Source organism: Ursus arctos, unplaced genomic scaffold, assembly GCF_023065955.2.
Source record: "Ursus arctos isolate Adak ecotype North America unplaced genomic scaffold, UrsArc2.0 scaffold_6, whole genome shotgun sequence".
In the NCBI taxonomy this organism is placed as follows: Eukaryota; Metazoa; Chordata; class Mammalia; order Carnivora; family Ursidae; genus Ursus; species Ursus arctos.
This window is the reverse complement of record NW_026623078.1, coordinates 59,027,445-59,049,157: the sequence shown is the minus strand read 5'-3', so window position 1 is coordinate 59,049,157 and position 21,713 is coordinate 59,027,445.

Sequence of the window (21,713 nt, the reverse complement as noted above, 5' to 3'; positions counted from 1 at the left end):
ATATAAATAAGACAAATAAAATAAATAAGTACTAGAAATGTAATTTACAACGTGATGACTACAGTTAACACCATTGTATGGTATATTTAAAAAGCATTAAGATAGTAGGTCCTAAGAGCTCTCATCACAGGAAAAAAACATTTTTTTCTTTTTTGTGTCTATATGAGATGATGGTTATTAACTAAATTCAATTTTGGTAATCATTTCACAATATATGTAAGTCAACTCATTATGCTGTACACCTTAAACTTTTACAGGACTGTGTATCAATTACATCTCAATAAAACTGGAAAAAAGAATCATTCAACCTAAAATGTCAGTAGTGCTGAGGTTGAGAAAACTTGTTTTAGCGTAACCCGAATGAAGGCAGATGAGAAGGCAGTTTGGACGTGAACTTTGCAGAGTCCCAGACCCGCCATATCAGAGTGGAGCACTGAAGAGTAGATTTGGATCTCAGAGACAATAAATAAACGATTGGCATAATCATCTGCCTGCGAAAACCTCATTCCTGAATACAGAGAGGTGTGAATGTCCATGAGTCAAATAAAATGTGTGGGAAAAGAGAAGAAATGTGACTAATTTTCAAAAGCAAATACAAATGGTTTGAGATTTTTCCAGCTGGTTGCATGGCATAGTGGTTAAAACATTAAGGATATGTTTGATATGATCTGACTTGCAATTCCCTTTGAATCCTTGTGGGGGCTCCTCAGAGCGAAAGGCAGCATCCTCTCTAAAGCTACTGCTGATGTACAAGGAGAGGCCACTGTTTTTGCTGATTCGGGGAGATTATCAGGTTAACATCTTGGTTAGCACTCTAAAGTTGTTAGATCCCATAGCCAAAGAGTTCTGTGACTCTGTTATTCTCGGTTTTCTGGTTCCTATTGCTGTTTAATGAACATCTCCAAAACATAGTGGCTTAAAACAATGACATCTTATAATTCTTAGACATTCTGAGGGTCAGAACTTTAGTTCAGACACAGTGGGATGACAGGATATCTGGGAAGACTTGATGGCTAGGGGCTGGCATCATGAGGAGGCTCCCTTACTTACATCCATGGGCTGGGTTGATGGAAGACTAGGGCAGCTGACCAGACCATGACATATGGCCTCTCCATGCGGCCTGGCTTCCTCTGAGTATGGTGTTCTCAGGGTGGTCAACCTTTTTAAATGGTGGTGTAAGGCTTGAGGCTCAAGTGTTCCTGTAAGCCCAGAAGAAGCTGTGTCACCGATATGACAGCCCTGTAGCACACAGCAGCACTTCTCTGTATTCTATTGGTTGAAACAGTCACAAGCTTGCCCTGCCTCAAGCAGAGAGTGATTCCACCTCAAGATGGGCTGGGAGGGGTGTCAAGATCACATTACAAAAAACATATGCAGTGGCGGATATTGTTATTGCCATCCTGAGAGAAAAGCACACTCAAAGTAAGTATTTCGAGAGAGGAAGAATGGGCTTTTCTTCAAGAAAGAGGGAAAATCTGGTATAAGTGGAAAGTATCCTGAATCCCAAGTGTTATGTTCAAATTCTAGATCTGTCCCTCCAATTCTACTTATATAATGTTGAAAAGATTTTTCATTTTTCGGCTGCAGGTTTTTTTAATCTGGCAAATGGATGACACTTAAAGCTTTTTAAAAATGTGAGATTCTTTGATCTTAATGAACTCAACTGAGGAAAAGATCATGATAAAGGAGTTATCTATTGTGCATGCGACTTAAATAAGAAAAATTAACAAACAGAGGTTTCTAAGGAAGCCAAGATACAAAATGTATGAAAAAAACAACAATGGGGATAAAGTGGGATAAAGAAATATTTCAGTTTATAATCATTACATTTTTATTGCTAAAAAGTCATTGGAAACTTGTTAATGTAATCTCTATCATTTTATAATAATAAGAAAACCAAGAAAACCAAGGCCCAGGGAAGTAAAGTGAATGAGGGAGGAAAGCTTCTTTGTTAGAGAATTTATAGGAAAAAGATTTGAAGAATCTTTTATATTCATTTCAAATGCTAATTTTTGTAATTACTATCAGGAAAACAAATGACTATCTGAAGAAATTTAACATAATCCTTTTGAATGATTTAAATTTATAGAAATATGCTTTTTTTTTTTTTGGTCTTGGTCTTTTTAGGACTATTTGAGGTATAGGCAAGGATCTGTTAAAAACATAGGGCTAAGTCCATTCCAAGGAGAGACCCTTGGTCATCCTGAAGCATGGGCTGATGGGCACTGTTTGGGGTCTTCATGTAAGCTCAGGTTGGTGGGCTCTCTCTGAATGTATTTCAGACTTTGTAGGAGAAAAGGGCTTCCTCAACCTCAATAATGAAACACTTCCACCAACGAGTTGGGACCCGGTGGTGTGGAGGTCCTGAGGTCATCTCTAGCGGATCATCAGCAGACATGAAAGGACCTGGACTGAAAAGCAGGTTGTGGGACTTTAGCCCTGGCCCTTTGACACTTTGGGTAAATCAGAGAATCCCTCTCCTGACCTTTTATTTCCAACGTTTGCAACTGAACCGTGCATTATCTTTTTCTTATAACCTCTCAGGGAATCTAGCCCATCACTTGGTGTTCACTAAATGCATGTTAATTGATGAAAGCTTTCACTTGAGAGGGACACGTGGAGAAGCATTTTCAGTTGGAATGGAATGACTGACATCTAATTATCAAGCTTTGCAGTAATGGTGAGTATGTATTCCCTCAGACCAGAGTAACATTGCCCTGTCCTCGTCACATTGTTCTGCTAGTTCAGGAAGCCCTCCGCCCAGGCTCATATGTTCTCTTCAGTGAGGTTCTCTGGGTCACCAATGACGTCTTTCTCCTCTTGGACTCTAGGCAATAGGTAGGTGCCCCCAGGACAGCAGCTGGTAACACCTCTATAATTGGACGTCAGTACTCTTCTGCTCTTTAATTCCTGGAAGTGATTTTGTGAGCCTTTGGCTCACAGGCTGCCACTCCTGAGGTGGCTGGTTTCATTCTGATCCCCTTTCACTATCATTTCTGTTCAGTATCCTTTTTCTGTTTCAACTGTCATCTTGATGAAGTGAAAAAAAGCAATTTCTCTTCCCTAAACTCCAGATAAAATTCCCAGAGGAAGAAAGCTAGGACAAAGGGTAATTGGATAAGTTTGTGCCTGTTGACACTAAAAACTAACTTCTCACTAGACTTAAGGTGAGGGAGGGGACACCCCTATGATACACCCCCCACCCCTGCAACCCATGTAGTAATCCCTTAAGGGTCAAGGTGGGACTCACAACATTAAAACAGATCTTCTAGAGACACACTCCCATTCTGACGATTATTTGTATAATTGATCTAGCTCACTGGAGGAAAATGTATGCATGTGATCTGGCTTTGGAAATTATGATTTATTTTATTTCTGTGTCTCGGTTATAACTAAAAAAAATTACTTGACTAGAGTTGCTTATCCTAAGAGTTTTTTAAAGTTTTCATTAAAAAATGTAAATATAGAAAAAAATTAAAACACAGAACAAATTCAATGAAACCTTCTTACTGAGAATGTGAAACAGCCAAACGTAGAGAATTTAAGTCCATTTCTTTTGCAATTACTTGTTTACTTTTTGTTGTAAACCAGTAACAGCATATAGACATTTTAAAAGGACAGAAAAGGCAAAGAAAATATACATTGTCTTTATGTGTTGTATTACTTAAGTCTTTATATTCAAGGAAGGATTTCCCTTGGGGGCTGTTGCGCAGGGGTCATTTTCAGCTCTTCAAGGACACTTGCGTTCCTGGGCTGTAGCCTGTTTCTCCATCTTCAAGACCAGCCATGGCTGGTTGAATCCTTCTCACACTTCAGATCTCTCTGATCTCCCTTCCTGCCTCATCTCTTCTGCCTATTCCTTACAGAATTTTATAATTTAAATAGGAGAAGTTCCAAAAAGAATAAAATACCCAGGAATAAACTTAAAGAGGTGAGAGACCTGTACTCGGAAAACTACAAAAAACTAATGAAAGAAACTGAAAATAACGCAAACAAATGGGACGATATTCCATACTTAGGGATTGGAAGAATGAATATTGGTAAAATGTCCGTACTACCCAAAGTAATCTACAGATCCAATGCAATCCCTATCAAAATACCAACAGCATTTTTCACAAAACTAGAACAAAGTATACTAAAATTTGCATGGAACCACAAGAGACCCTGAATACCCAAGGCCATTTGAGAAAGAAAAACAAAGCTGGAGGTATCACAATGCCAGATTTCAAGATTTACACCAAAGCTATAGGAATCAAAACAGTATGGTACTGGCACAAAAATAGACACATAGATCAATAGAACAGAATAGAGACTCCAGAAATAAACCCACTATTATATGGCCAATTAATCTATGACAAAGGAAGCCAGAATATAGAATGAGGGAAAGATAGTCTCTTCAATAAATGGTGCTGGGAAAACAGGAGGACAGCTACATGCAAGAGAAATAACTGGACCACTTTCTTACACCATATTCAAAAATAAACTCAAAATGGATTAAAGACCTAAATGTGAGACCTGAAACCATAAAAATCCTAGAAGAGAACACAAGCAGTAATTTCTTTGACATTGGCTATAGGAACATTTTTCTAGATACGTCTCCTGAGGCCAGGGAAACAAAAGTAAATATAAACTATTGGGACCACATCAAACTAAAAACCTTTTGCATAGTGAAGGAAACCACTGACAAAATAAAAATGCATCCCACTGAACTGGAACAGATATATGCAAATGATACATCTGATAAGGGGTTAATATCCAAGATATATAAAAAACATATAACTCAACACCAAAAAAAATCAATCTGATTAAAATATGGGCAGAGGACTTGAACAGACATCTTTCCCAAGAAACTGTACAGATGGCCAAAACACACATGAAAAGATGTTCAACATCACTAATCATCAGGGAAATGCAAAACAAAACCACAATGAGTTATTACCTTACACCTGTCAGAATGGCTAAAATCAAAAAGACAATGAATAACAAGTATTGGTAAGGCTGTGGAAAGAAAGGAACTTTGTACACTTTTGGTGGGAATGACAATTGGTGCAGCCGCTATGGGAAACAATATGGAAGTTCTCCAAAGAATCAAAAATAGAAAAATCATATGATCCACATAATCCAATAATTTCAAAAATGAAAACACTAATTCAAAAGGATACATGCACCCCTATGTTTCCTGCAGCGTTATTTACAATAGCCAAGATATGGAAGCAACTAAAGAGGCTATCAATAGATAAAGAAGATTGATAAAGAAGATATGTGTGTGTGTGTGTGTGTGTGTGTGTGAGATAGACTATTACACAGTCATAAACAAGATAAGATTGTGCCATATGTGACAACATGATGCATCTAGAGGGTATTACCTAAGTGAAATAAGTCAAACAGAGAAAGACAAATACTGTATGATCTCACTTATACGTGGACTCTAAAAAAACCTGAATGAATAAACAAACAAGAAACTGAATCAGACCTACAGAGAACAAACTGATGGGTGCCAGAGGGGAGGGTGATACAGGCATGGGCAAAATGAGTGAAGGGGGGTGGGAGATACAGGCTTTCAGTTATGGGAATAAATAAGACACAGGAATAAAAGGCATAATATAAGGAAGATAGTTGATGATATCATAATAGTGTTATATGGTGACAGGTGGTAGCTACGCCTGGGACGAGCACAGCATAATGTATAAACTTGTCAAATCACCATATCGTGCACCGAAAACTAATGTAACATTGTGTGTCAATTATACTCACACAAAAAATTTAAAAGTAAATAAATAGCCGCAACTTATTTTTTAAATAAACAATACTTCAAAAAAGCTAATTTAAAATTTGTCTCAGTAAAACCTAATGAAACTGTAAGACTAAATATGATATTTGAGGAACACAGTATGACACAAAATAAACCAATAAAATTCAAGCACTTGAAAAAATCTTTATGAAGTCAAATTTTCATTTGTCTTATTTATGGTTAGTCTTTTTTCTTTTTAAAATCTGATGCTTTTAAAAATGCTTTCTTGGGGCGCCTGGGTGGCTCAGTCGTTAAGCGTCTGCCTTCGGCTCAGGGCGTGATCCCGGCGTTCTGGGATCGAGCCCCACATCAGGCTCCTCCGCTATAAGCCTGCTTCTTCCTCTCCCACTCCCCCTGCTTGTGTTCCCTCTCTCGCTGGCTGTCTATCTCTGTCAAATAAATAAATAAAATCTTAAAAAAAAATAAAATAAAAATGCTTTCTTATGAGGGAATTTTTGGGATCATAAACTGTTTTGTATCATGACTGGCAGTGATGAACTCAAAAGTCTGTGAATTGTCAAAACCCAGAAACCGGGGTGCCTGGTTGGCTCAGTCAGTTAAGCATCCAACTCTTGAATAGGCGCAGGTCATGATCTCAGGCTTGTGGCTCAACACTGCTGAGTGTGGAGCCTGCTTAAGATTCTCTCCCTCCCTCTCTCTCTGTCCACTTCCCCCACCCCTTGACTCGGGTGCACCCTCTTTTTTTCTCTAAAACAAACAAACAAACAAACCTGGAAACTGTATAAAGAGTAAATTTTACTGTATGCAAACTAAAACAAAATAAAACCCCCAAAAAGCGAACAAACACAAAAAACACCACCAGAAGGTGAAAAGAACTCAAAGGGAAACACAAAGTGTAACAAATAAACCTAACTGAATTGCAAATGAGCAGAGCCATACAGAGAGATGTGGAAGAGTAAAGAATTAACTTACTTTACAAGACAGTATTTTTTCATGGGGTAAAGACAAGAATTGTACAAAAAGTCCAATATTGTAATTAATAAATATTTCTTGCAGAGTGTGGCTTAGCAATTCTACTTTATACGGTGAGGTTTATTAGATAGGTAAATATATTTTAACTAATGCGAGCCAGATTTCTCACTGCTGGGGAATAAAGTTACAAATAAAGAAAGGAGGCAGGCTGGAATAAATACTTTGAAATCTGAGGCATTAGTATGAACTCAGTGTTTTTTAATATATGTATTCAAATACATAGATACAGAAATAAATTTGCTCTGTGTGAATCCATAGGAGCATGTGTGTGTGTGTGTACATGTAACTAAGCCCTGTCTGCTGAGAGGGTCTATGACCAATGACACCCCAATACTAATAATTGCACCAAGAACCCAGATCTTGGTTTCTATATGTCATTCTCCAATAGAAGGAAGCAGGGCTCCTGGAAAAAGTGCTTGATTCCAGGACTGAGGCATGGAAAATACAAGATGATCCTGGAGTAGCTTACGGTGACAGACAGTAAGGAAACACTCAAAAAAGGATGGCGGGAAAGTCATGTTGAAAAACAATGCAGCCAATCTGAAAGTGCTCCAATTGACGAAAGCTGGAGTACTTTGAACAACAACTAAATAATAACAGTATTAGGTTATAACTCCAGAATAAAATTAAAAGGCATAAGTTCATACTGTTATAAATATATTATTCAGTAAATAAATAAATAAAGAAGGGAGAAGGGACAGCTCTTCCTTACAGAATTCCGATGAATCAATGTTGAAGAAATGGGAAGAATAAAAAAAATAATCATGAGACCACCACTGTAAGAATTAATTGCAGCCAAGAACCATCAATCAATGCTAAAATTTGTGTTTTAATGTTTGAGGAGAAACAGGGTATTTGCGCAGTATTTACTCCCCCACCAAGATATTAATTACAAAGGGAAAAATAAAGGTACACCATTTTGGTGATATCCCTACCAAAAATGCACAACTTCAAACTAATCATGAGAAAAACACCAGAAAAATTTAAGGAATAAATTGTAGAATAACTGACCAGTGCTCTTCAGAAGTGTCAAGGTCACAATAAACAAGAAAAGACTGAGGAACTGTCATAGAATATATAGGTTTACAGTTCTTTATACTGGCATTTATTCAGTGTTGACAAATCTCCATTCATAGCAGACTTTGACATGTATCTTTCAGTAATTGATAGATCACAAAAAAATTAATAATGATTGCTCATTGAAGGAATTTTATAACAGTTGCTTTGAAATTGTTTTCAAATAATTCGGCATCTATTGATTTTCTTTTCCCTGTGGGAGGTAGGGGAGAGTAGAACTATTTTGCAGGTAAAATCAGCAAGTCTTGATGGTATTGTCTGTACTTCAACAGAGGTATGTATGAAGCAAGGATGGAGAGGGTGAGGAAAGGGGTAACATGTAGCCTCAACACATTTCGAAGTCCTCTGGCTTGGATAACTGCGTCACTTTTGGTGCCATTTATTGAAACTGGATGTAAAAGAGGACAGAAAGTGATGGATTTGTTTTTTCATATGCAGAGGACGAGATGCTTATGGGACAACCACAGCCTTGTAGCGGTATCCGCAAACCATAAAGCAATTGGGTATTCGGGTCTGAGCTCAGAGAAAGGGACAGACCGCGAAATACAACCTGTGAATTGTTTTTGCAGAAGTGGTGTTTAAAGCAATAAAAATGGTTTAGAATGATGGACTAAAGAAGTTGGGAAGAACAGAAGTATCTCCGAGGGTAGACAGAAATGGGAAACTAACAGAGATTAGGAAGGAGTAGTTAAAGAGGGAGGAGGAAATCCAGAATGGGTGACAGAAGTCTAGGGAGTAGAGAGTTTCAGGAAAGGGAGAAATGCATGTGAGCAAACGCGGCAAAATAGCAACCCAGCGAGATAGGGACTGAAAGGGTATTGGTCACTGGTGACATTTGCCAGTTTCAGTGTCTTGGTGAGAGCAGGAAAAAAAAAAATTAATGGATTATAGAATGAAGGAAGCAAAAAAGCAAGGCAGTGAGGTTAACAAGTGAGGCCTACAGTTTCTTGAATCTTGGCTTATTAGAAGGGAAGAAATGAATGAAGCATCTGGTGAGGAAGCATATGAGTAGAAAAGCATGTGATTTCTAGACTTCAAAATGTGTTTCCAAATAACCATTTGTATTTGTTTCCTCTCATATGACTAGAGTTTCATCTTGGAAAATGAGAATGGACTGCAAATATCTAGGCAACTAACGTCCTAGTCATATAAAGCCACAAATAGATCTCTGAGAAGCCCAAATGCCTAGAGCTGCTGCTCGAAAACAGAAACTCTCCATTAATTTTGATCTGCTGTTACCATGCAAATAGAGCCAGAGGTAGCTAAGGCTTTGAAAATTAGAGGTAACCTCATGAATCTCCTCCCATCCACACTGCAGGACATGGGTACAAACCGTTTCCCTGTCTGAGCTTGTTAATCAAAACTGGCAGGCTGCTCTCAGCCCCTGCCATGTCCCTGGTGGTCAGCACACCATTGAGAACAGTAAACAGACCCACTACCAGGCAGAGACTTTTTCTCCCATCACCTGTTAATAATAACAACTGCACATCGTGCATGTTCTTGTTTCTTTCTTCTGCTGGTCTCGCTGTTGTTTATAGTGTGGGTTCGGTTAGTTTCCTCGACCCTTCTAGGAGGAAGCCGATTTGCTAAGGATACTCTGATTATCAAACATAGAAATGCAGCAACACAGCTCCAGTTCTGCAAGAAACTGTTTTCCAATGCAGAGAATTCTTTCATGCCATACTTTTTCTAGTTTTAGAGACGCGACAAGCATCATTGGACAGCTATTTTTTTTCCAGAGCAATACATCCAACCTAAGAAAGCCCAAACCAATTTTTTTCTATTTTCTCTTTGTCTCATTCTTTTGTTTTAACAATAAAATTTATTTGCTTCTTGACTTAGCATGATAGTGGGTGACAGAGTATTTCCAATACTGATTATTGCCCCAAAGCCAACAAGTGTCTATAAAGGAACCAAGAAGGGAAAGAACTGAATCTGGATTCTCTTTTGCCTGCTAATACCGTCAGAGACATCATCCTTGAACAGAAAATACGGGCAGGATAATGCTATTGTGTAGCTCTGTGTTACTCAACAGCCTAAAAGGGAACCAGGGTAATAATCGAATAATTAAAAAACTGAGTGAATGAGAAAAGGATTTAGGTTATTTAATCAGTATAACAGAAATATAAAAAAGTGGCTTTGTGGGAGGTGATGAGCTCTTCCCAAATTTCTTATTAGCTACAAGCTGAGTGGTGATGCCCCCAAAGAAAGTCTGTGTGAACTTTCATGAATTTAACAAGTGGGACAAATTCCTACACACTTCATTATCCTGCACATTAAAAAGATGTCTTGGATGAACTAGTCCACTGAAGCATCCTACTTACTTTACAGTGTTCTGGGAACTTTGAGTCCGTAGACATAGCACTTGAAAAACTGATGGTGTTTCCCTCAAATCATAAAACACTTGGGTAAATAAGAATTGGGAGAATGAATAAAGACTCAGGGTATACAATCTTGGACAATTTAGAGAAGCTCTGTTGTTTACTTTTACCCTAAACTGAAGGAGCTTATCATTTGATTTTTTAAAATGTACTAGTTGACAAAGGGACTTCAAGTAAAACATTACTCACTCTCTACAGATACTCTCTTAGTGCCCAAGTGCTCATCGATAGATAACCAAAATTATTCAGAATGGAAATGATTATTTCTGGTTTTATTTCTCAAAAATAAAAGCATTTTGAAAGAAAGGGTATTGCCATGTGAACTATTTCTAAATTGAAGAAAATGTTTTGGAAATGGCCAATTAAGAGATCTATTCCTCACCATCATTTGTAGGTATTTGCAGACATGGTCACAGGAAAACTCCATCCCCTGAGAATAGATTTCAGTAAATTATAAACAGCAAGAACAATAACAAAAGCAATGGGTAGCTGGAGAAGACAAGACGCACGATTAAGGGAACTGGGCAACTTCTTTTCATAAACCACGAAAAAATTAAGAGCAAGAACACTTGAAGAATTGGGCTTAATGAGAGCTATATATAAATAAATGATATACTGAGAAAACAGTTTGGCTTATTTTAGGATATCAGGACAATTGACATTGGTCAATTGCTGGCCAGTGTCATACATGGAAGAAACTTGGAATTGTGCTAAGAGTTATACATAAATTATCTCATTTCATTTATTATTCAATATATATTTACTCAGTACCAGTCATACTCTAGATACTTTCTGGATGTCTAGGATACAGACACAGAAAAACAGATAACACTAAATATTAAGGAGGTAATAAAGAGTCACATGACAAGCAGTAACTTAAGGGAGGAGGTTACTATGTGTAGGATGCTCGGGGATGTCTCTTGGCGTAGGTGACATTTTGGGCTGAGAGCCAAAAGAGCCAGCCAAGGGGCGCATGGGTGGCTCAGTTGTTAGTCATCTGCCTTCAGCCCAGGGCATGATCCCAGAGTCCTGGGATCGAGCCCCACAGCGGGCTCCCTGCTCTGTTGGGAGCCTGCTTCTTCCTCTCCCACTCCTCTTGCTTGTGTTCCCTCTCTCGCTGGCTCTCTTTCTGTCAAATAAATAAATAAAATCTAAAAAAACAAAAAACAAAAAAGGGCCTGCCAAGACGAAGAGCATTCCAGGCCAAGGTTCTGACTCAGGAAAGAATGTGATGTGTTCCAGGAACTGAAAGCAGACTCCTCTTTCTCAATGTGGCAGTTGAGATATTTAGATAAGATGTAGTTGGAAAGTTGGGCAGTGGCTGGAATATGTAGCATTTGATGGATGATGGTGACAAGTCTGGGTTTTATGCTAAATGCAGTGAAAGTTCTTCGATGATCTGGTTCATGTTTTTAACAGGTGATTGTGGCTGCTCTGAGGAGAGGAAAGCATCTTAAAGAACAGTTGGGTCGCTACTGCCAATTGCCCAGGTGAAAAACGGTGGTGGCTTGGGGTAGGGTAGTGGCTATGCAGAGGAAAAGAAGAGGATAGATTTGGGATGTCTTTAGAGGTAGAAGCAGAAAGCTCCCTCTCCTTCCTTCTCCCCCTACTTTCCATTCTCTTTCTTAGCAATTTTCTTTATATCACTATGTCAGTTTGCACCAATTTTTCACCTTTTTAATTTTATTTTTTAAAAGTGGGTAGTAGAGCACACGCATTAGAGTGATGTTTTGCTGTTTTTAGGTGGCAAGAATGTGGATGGGTTATTTGGCTTCTCTGTACTTCAGTTAAATGAGGATGAAAAAAATAGTGTCTATCTCTATTTCATGTTATTGTGAAGGTTAAATGTATTGGTATATAAAGGGCTGTTGGAACAGTACTTAGCAAATTTGGGTGCTCCATAATTGTTAAGGATGATTATAATTAGCGTAGTAAAATGTTCTAGATAAAGCTTGTCTATAACCACTCTTTGACAACTGCAATGTTGAAATATCTAGTGATAACATGGATGAATTTTTAAATGAAATCAAACTTGTTAAGCGTTTCAAAATAATGAGGAAGGACTAAATTACAGAACACACAAATATGAGTGGGGTACTTCCATTGAATCAGAGGGCATGCAGAGAAGAATGGGTACATATACAAATAGGCAGGTAGATTTGATGGTGGGAGAATATTCACCTTGAAATAATCTTTCAGCAAATACTTATGAAGTTCTTACTGTGTGCCAGGCATTAAATTACCACTCCCGGCCTAAACAACAGCGCTGAACCGTATAAAATCTCTATTTTCTTGGAGTCTCTGCTAGAGAGTTTGAAGTGAAGCTATTAATGAGGTAGATGGCTGAGGGAGGAGATGGGAAAGGCTTACAAGAGAGTAAAAAATGGAGGAAAAAATACCCAGAATACTCTAGGGAAATACAATAAATTTCTGACAATATGTTGAGTATATGAATGTTAAACGAATATAAAGTGTAACTAATTTAGTGCAGTTGTATGACTTCCCTGGCAACATTCAGCTGCCTGGTGCAGGCACAGAGAAGGTGATGGCTGAGTTCAGTGTTTGGTTGGATTCTGAACAGATGATGTGCAAATGAATGATATGATGAGTCATGGAATCCAAACTCAGTAGGCAGCAGTGAAAATAAGAGAGGGTAGTGGACAGGGAAAATAGACAGGATTCAAAAGTTCAGTCTAGATGAGGTAAATGAAGAATTTCAGTAGGAGTTATAGAGTGAGGCAGTTGGAGGATGGAGACCGTCGTCATAAAGGACTACTTGAAGATTTCGAAGGTGATGCACTTACTGGTGATAAGGTGCGAGGGGGCAATATAGAAGCGTGAAACTGAGATAAAGGGGAGCAGAGATCATTTGTGAGAAAGTCAGGGAACTTGGCCCCAAAGTGTTAGATGGGTCACCCAAAGGTTACTGAACCCACTGGCAAGGATGATAGGGGCAGAAGTAGAAGATGAGGAAGGGAACCAGAACCTCAGACTTCAGTATCTCTCGCACCCACATAAATGAGGAAGCAGGCCACATGAAAGCCTGGTCTTCAGCTCCAGCTGAACATTGCCAGACAGGAATACAGACTTGATATTGCCAGAGTTTATGATTTTTTCCAGACAAGCCAGACATTTAGATTTAATTCATGTAAATGTTCCCAATTTTAATTGTTGGAAATTCATTTAATTAAAAATTCCAGACAGCTCAGGGGTGCCTGGGTGGCTCAGTTGGTTAAGCATCCAAGTCTTGGCTTCAACTCAGGTTGGGATCTCAGAGTCTTGATATCAAGTCCTGGGTGGGCTCCATGCTGGGTGTGGAGACTGCTTGGGATTCTTTCTCTCTCCCTCTCCCTCTGTCTCTCCTCCCACCCCTATATGTGTGCACACACTTTCTCTATAAAAAATAAATAAAAATAAAAAAATAAAAATTCTGGGCAGCCCAGGCAAAGCATATTTTCAGACCTGATTTGGCCCACAGACTTCCAGTTTGCCACTAGTGAGCTGAAGCCTTCACAGGATGAGAAGGAGTAACCAGGACTCTGATATATGCATCACTGAGAAGGAGTAGCAGGTGTAAAAGGCCTTTTTGTGACCAGGTTGGAACAAGAAAAAAACACAACCACTCTGGAGTCACATCTGAAAATAGACAAACCAATTGTCTAAGTTAAATGATCAAATATTCCCCTAGCCTAAGATGAGTAAATACTAGTTTATTAATACATATTTAGTCTTGCTTCATCCCTTCCAACTTATAGATAAGATTTATTAAGAAACCCAGTCATAGAATTATTTTGCAGTCAGACAACATCCAATCCAGCAAAACCCTGATTACTTGGACATTCTCAACACATGCTCCCACTACTTGCTTGAACAACCCTAATACAATATCAAATTCTATAGGATGTTTGTAAAACCTCCCTAGTGAGAGGTCCCACAATCCCTCATGGTATGTAGTCTCCCTCTTGGAACAAATCAACAAACTCAACTTTGTTCAAGTACAGGTGTGTTCCTGGTGGTCTCTGGCCAGAGAGCATTGACATGCCCAAGGCTTTCCTCCCATTATAACGTTCAACTGCCCACTACTTCAATTACCATAACAACTATATACAAAAATAGATTCATTGTCAAAAGAGATAGGAAGAATAAATTTCATCTTAAATATGACTTCAGAGATATCACCTTAACTTCTATGTTTATGTGTGTGATGGTTTGAAATCTTTTTTTAAAACATTTTATTTATTTATTTGAAAGAGAGAGAGAGAGAGAGAAAACACAAGCAGGGGGAGAGGAAGAGGGAGAAGCAAGCTCCCTGTTGAGCAGGGAGCCCAGATTTGAAATCTTATGACACATTATAGCACCAGTCCATGAAAAATGAAGAGTTTTCAGATAGATTCTCATTTTACTTGATTTTTGGCACTAACAATCTCATCGGAACTTTCCTATATCCACCATTAATTAATTTGAAGAATTTTTTAACAATAAAAGTTCTATGTATCAATTAGGATAAAGGTAAAGGCAAAAAGCTCTAAGATAAAATCAGCTATAATTTGTCATCCACTGGCTCTTTTGGATCAGGAAACTCATTCCTTCTCTCATTCAACAGTATTTATTGTGAATTTATTATGTGCAAGGTATTTTATAGTTACTAGAAATATAATGATGAACAAAGTAGTTTATAATTTCCCAGAGATGGGCATAGGAAATGAGAAGACAGATAAACACATACACAAATAAAATATTTTCAGGTGACAGTAAGTACTATGAAAGATAAAATGAAAATTAAGGAGCTAAAGAGAGATGGAGGGGAGCACGTGGACAGCTATTTTTGATAGGATAATCAGAGAATTGATCTTGGGCAGTGACATTTGAATAGAGACCTAAATGGCTGAATGAGCACAAGGGTCCTGGTATAGAAATGATCCAGTATTTTTGTGGCAAGAGAGCAGTGGCCAAAAGGTGGGTGATGAGGAATGGTGGGTGATGAGGTAAGGGAGTGGGTAGGGGACAGGACGTGGCTTTGGTGTGCCATATAAAGGATTTGGACTTTATCACAGGTGAGATGAGAAGATATCAGAGGGATTTAATCAGGGAAATTATGTAATCTGATCTACATTTTAAAAGATCAGTTTGGCCATATGTGGAGATTGGAGAGGCACAAGGGGAAGCAAAGTGACCAACTAGGAGATGATTAAAATATTTGAAGTTAGTTGAGATGGTAGGTTGTACTAAGTGGGGGAACAATGGAAGTGGTGAAAAATGGTCAGACCCTGGAAATATTTGAAGGGAGAACTAATGTGACTTGCATTAGGAGTGAGGTGTTGAATAAAAAGAGGCATCAAGGCTGTTTTGCAGGCTTTGACCTCAGTGATAGTGAATGTTGTGGTGTTGGCCACTGAAGTGGGGGACAACTCAGGGAGGAGTGAGTTTTGTGGGAAGACGGACTTCTCCTGGGTTATGGTGTATTTATAGGCTTTAGAGGGTATATGGTATGGTTATAGGATACTACAGAGCTGTGCCTAACATTGGAACACAAAGAGGAAGAAATATTTGTTTAGCATATAGAGTATGAGGCCACCCTCTATTAGTACTTCAAGTAACTCTAAGGAAAATTAGTCACCCCATCACAAAGATGTAACCTTATTCATCAGAAAGCAGTAGAGTCTACCTAGTTAGTTCCATGCAAGAAGTCTCTTCTGGCTTTTGAAGGACCAGAGCCTATCATAACAGATCCTGTTTATTAACCTCTGAGTGTCTTCTCCATTCGCCATGACTTCCCTGTTGTGCCCAGTTAATACGAACTCTGGGCATAGCTGAAAGATTTCAAGGCATGAATATCCCATAGCTTTGATAAACATTTGTCCTCTCCTGGTCTTTGGATTCCCGTTTTCCCGTGGACATCGTCCTCTGGTGTCCTGCCCCCGCCTGGAGGTGTTTATGTTCTGCTTAGGGAAAGAGAGTTATGCACCACGACAGTAATGCTGTGGAGCAGTGTTCTGAAAAGTGAGGAACTTTTAAAAGATCTGTGGATTTAGAAGTGAGAGCTTTACCTCAGAGACATCAAAGCAGAACCAACGAGACTAAGGCACAGTGACCGTAGACCTGAAGAAAGGCTAGTCATGGAATTTCAGGCCCTGGAGTTGGGAAAATAGGGCTAAGTAGTGGGTCAATTGACTGTGAGGAAACAGTTGATCTAAATTAAAGTACTAGATCTGTAGCTCAGAAAAGGAAGAGCCCTACTTCCCGAAAGAGTTAGCTTGCTGAGAAAGAGTTTAATTTGGGCTTGGAAGTAGATAGAACCAATAAGAAAGTAGAATTACACTGGGAGTGGGGCCCAAAAGTAGGGCCTTTTGAATGAAAGGGAGTGAAACAGAAACTCTGTGAACGAGTCCGTGTTCAAGTTAATTGAGTCCTGGAAGGCCTATAGCAAACCTAACCTCCATGTCATCCATATTTCAAAGAATACTGTTCTTCCCATTCAGGTCTAGGAAGATTCATTCCAATGCCCATCACAGGCCATGTGGAAAGTTTCCCTGCTTGCTATACATTTCTGCAGGTTCTCTGGATACTTACATTCTCATGATCCTCTGATTCTAAGTGTTTGCTGCTGCTAGAAGAGTAACTCAATGAAGCAGTCAGTCAGAAAAGAGCACGCACTCTGGAGTCAGACTACCTTGGTTCAAATCTTCTTTTACCACTAATTGGCTGTGTATCCTTGGGTACATTACTTAACCTCTCTGTGCCTTAATTTGCTTGTTTGAAAAATGGAGTCCTTCATTGTACATACAGGATTGTAACGAAGATTAAAAAAATCAATATATGCAGAGCTCTTAAAGCTGTGCCTTATGTGTTATAACTCGGTTTGTGATGCCATCTTGCTTGTGCTGTCCTTGATTTAATGCCTTTTTTTTGTTTCTCACCAAAATCCACTCACATGAAATCTTTGAGTAGGTGGCAAAATTTACTGGAGCAGTACTCTCCAGTAAAAATATAATGTGAACCATCTACATAATTAAAAATTCTGTAGTGGTCACATTTAAAAAAATAAAATGAACTTTAATAGTATGTTTTATTTAATTCAGTATATCCAAAATACCAATATAATCACTTATGATCAATAAAATATAGTTACTAATGAGATTTTAAATTTTTCTTCTTATTTATATAGTCTTCAAAATCTAGTGTGTATTTTACTCTTGGAGCACAGCTCAATTCTTTCCACATTTCAAGTACTGAACTGCCATATTGGACAATGCAAGTCTAGAGAGATAGACAACGCAAATTTAATTGTTAGATATTTTTGTTTTCATACCTCTTTTCCCTGAGGAATTTTTAAAGGCACTGGCATTCTGTGGGACATCCTGCCTCTTGATGTCTGGCTGGTTTCTCTCCTCTTCCCTCCCTGTATTCCTAGGAGCAAAAGAGAAAGAAATCAATCAATAAATAAAATCTTTATTTAAAAAAAGTGGGGGGCGCCTGGGTGCCTCAGTCAGTTAAGCGTCTCCCTTTGGCTCAGGTCATGATCCCAGCATCCTGGGATAGAGTCTTGCGTCAGGCTCCCTGCTCAATGGGGAGTCTGCTTCTCCCTCTCCCTCTGCCTCTCTCCCCTGCTTGTGCTCTCTCGCACGCACGCACTCTCTTGCTCTCTCTCACAAATAAATAAATAAATAAAATCTAAAAAAAAAAAAAAGAGAGAGAGAGAGAAAGAAATCAGAAGGAAACAAATTTACCCAGATTGATTATGTAAACCAAGTCAGCCTCCCAGCCCGGAGCTCAAATCCTAGCCTCTCCTTGAAATACAGGCAGCTCTTAATTGGCACAGCATTGCGTGAACTCAAACATGCACATATCAGAACTGCATATTCGTTTTCTACGTTGTTTTGGTAACTGAGCTAGGACTGCTTGTAGTACTTTAAAGGTTTTGATTTCGTAGGCGAACACCAATCTTCTAGTCTCTCTGTGGTGAGTGGGTGTGGACAATGATTTTGTTCTTTTAGTTATAATCTATTATTTATAATCTGAGGTTTTTATGCACAGATGTAAAATTTCTTGTTCCCATATATTGATTTAGTGTGCTTTATACAGCTGCGAAAGCACTAGAAAAAGAATTCCATTGCAGGAGGAAAATAGTGCTGTTTCCCAGTTTCAAAGAAATGCCATTTTTTCCACTAGGGAAGGGTGGCAGAAAGTTGCCCAGGTAGGGGAAGCTTAGGCTTGTCCATTTGATCATTTCTTATTATCAGAGGAAATTTAAGATGTTAGAACTAATTGAAAAATCTCTATTTTTATATCTGAGATAAATTTTTAAGTGTCATAGATTGTAATTAATCAAACTTAGAACACGCTTTAAAGGATTATGCAATCAATCAATCAATCAAGTTAACAATAGACTTTGACTTAGAGCTTTGTGTTTAATGGGGTACCAGAAGATGAAATCTTAAAGTGATAACATCTAATGATCATATTGAAAAGATCTTTGATATAGCAAAAGCTAACTTCATTATAAATGCATTTCATTTCTAATTTATTTATTATTATGCCTACTTAGGAAGTTCTTATGGCCAGACTCATTTGTCTTTGCTCAGGTAGAGAATAAATGATAGCCTAGAATTTTTATCAGAAAAATCCAATGAATCCCATGCTTTGACACATTCCTAGTCCAATGAAAATTTATGGCTTCCTTAATGACCCTGACGAATGCAAAATCCCAATGTGTCTTTTGAATTATAAAAGGGAAAGTGAATGGTATATCTCATGCTTTCTTAAGAATTTCAGATTTTATAGCTCTTTAAAAATTATTAATCCATGTGTATAGTACATATTATATCTTTCTGGAATGAGTGAGCAACTAGGTCACTCTATTCTGTTACCATAATACATAATAACATTTATTGTAAAAATAAGAGAGATTTTTAAATACGATCAATATTACTATAATAGGATCTAGAAATATGCTTTGATAAAATTCGTAACTGCGATTTTTTTTTTGAAGAAAAATTTTTGGGGAAGCTTATTCTCTTTGTGATATTCATTCTCTGTCAACTTAGTCTTTTGCCCCATCACACATTCATCCGAGCCTCAAAAGTGAAAGAAACCAATTGAGATAGAGGAAAACTAGGCCTCCAGTGTTCTGACATTTTATCTACTGCATATGCAGAAGAAATCTACTCAGTAGAATGTTTTTTACCCTGGAAAAGCTCTTTCATTTCCCTTCTTCTCTGACCTGCACTATGTAAACAATTCCTAATCAAGAGCCTGCTCTGATCTCTCTCCGGGGCTCAGGTCCTTCAACCCCCACTGTCCCATGGACACTTGCACTTGGACCACGTTAAAGCTCAGCATGTTTGCAGCATGTCCACAGCTGAATTGCCGTCCGTCCAACCGAGCATTTCAACGGTACCATTCTCCACCTTGCCTTGACTTGAAACTGCAAATTCACTTCAGAATTATCCATCAGTCAGCTGATCCTGTTGTTTCTTTGAAAAGCCTTTAGCGTCTTCCTGTTCACGCCGTCTTCACTCCACTTGCAGCTCTACCTCATATATGTGAACAGTTATTTTCCTATCTGGCCTCCTTGGGGCATGTGTTTTCCTCTTCCAGTCTGTTCTATTACTTCCACCGTAATTTTTATTTTTTATTTTTTTACAGATTTTTATTTATTTAGTTGAGAGAGAGAGAGAGGGAGAGAGCACGAGTGGAGGGGAGAGGCATAGGGAAAGGGAGAAGCAGACTCTGAGTTGAGCAGGGAGCCCAACATGGAGCTCGATCCCAGGACCCCTGGATCATGACCTAAGCTGAAGGCAGACGGTTAACAGACTGAGCCACCCAGGTGCCCCCATAATTAATATTTTAAAATAATCAGAGGGACTACAGACAGTTTGAGACCAACCACGCGAAAACAGGACCTGAAAGCGTCCAGCTGATTAATGCTATAGGCAGCCAGACGAGAGGTCAAATTCAAAGATGCACAGATGGGGTGGACAGATCAGTGGTTATTATAGGCTAAGCAGGGAAGAAGTAGAAGCTCCAAAGATTCTGTTGAGTCAGGAAGGATCGGCACAGTTACAGTTCTAGAAAAGGAGGATCTGGAGTCTCTACGTCAGAAATAGTGCAAGTGACCAGGAAGATTAGCTATTGCTCCCACATAGGTGGTTAGCTCCCTCCAAGCTGGAACCATTTGCTAAAGATCTTGGCACTGTCCTCTCATAATCCATGGGGCTGTCATCCCATAGTAGAAGGTTTTGGTCTCAGCTCTGTTTACTTGTCCATGCTGCTGCTGGATTACCCTGTGCCTGTTGGTTGATAACCATAACCAGAAGCAGTAATAGGATTGGGCATGAGCTTTACCCTTAAACAGATTAACTCCCCTACTTTTACCTAGAGTCCCCCCTATAAATGGTAATTCCTAATTAACACCTTTCAGTAGCTCCCAATTATCAGCCAGATGAAGTTCAAACTCTTTTTCTTGGTATTCAAGGCTCTTCAGAAACTGAATCCGACCTAATTCTCTATCCTGCTATCATCTGCGGTTTCTGTCTAAATGCTTTTCTACTCTCCTTTGTCAGTCAAGCTTTATCATGGTGATCTGGAGTCAGAAGGCATGGGGTGAAATCTTCCCTTTACCATTAACTAGCTTTGTGATGTGAGGAAAATTTCTTAACCTGTCTGTCTTAATTTCCTCCTGTATAAGAAAGAAATGATAATGGCACCTACTTTGTAGGGTTTTTGTGTGGATTAAATGAGATAATAAATGAAAAGCATTTAGTACATTTCCTGGGACCTAGTGATAATGTAGGTAATAATGGTAAGTTCAGGGTATTGCCCCGAACTTACTCGTCTTTCAAAGTCCAAATCAAATATGATGAGATAATATCCTGGGCTGATAAGGGTGTGGGTTCTGGATTTGCATCCTAGCCTTCCGCTTAAACTAGAGATGTAACTTTGTGCAAATTTCCTCACCTCTGCAAATGGTAATAACAGCCTTCGTACTTCACGAGCTTGTTACTGGGCTCTCGTAGAGGCCAATGCCTGACCATGGAACATGATGTGACGGTGTGACTGTCGTTCAGACTGCGTGATACTGATGAGTGTTATTTGAGCTGCTGAATCATAAATTGGACAGGATCAGCAACACTGTATTATAAAAAGGGAATGGCTAGGGTTGCCTCAGTTGAGTGCCTGACTCTTGGTTTCGGCTCAGGTCATGAGCTCATGGGTCCTGGGATCAAGCCCCATGTCTGGCTCCACCCTCACGGGGAGTCTGCTGGGGGGGGGGGTTCTCTCCCTCTGCCCCTCCCCCCACTCATTCTCTCTCTCTCTCAAATAAAATAAAATAAATCTTTAAAATGGGAATGGTTAATAGATGTTGGGTCTGAGGAGGTCCAGAGGCAGGTGGTTCAGATTGACGTTATTGGCTTCTATTGCTTTACTGCCTCTCTTTAACTCATACCTTTAGCCTCACAGAGAATTTCTGC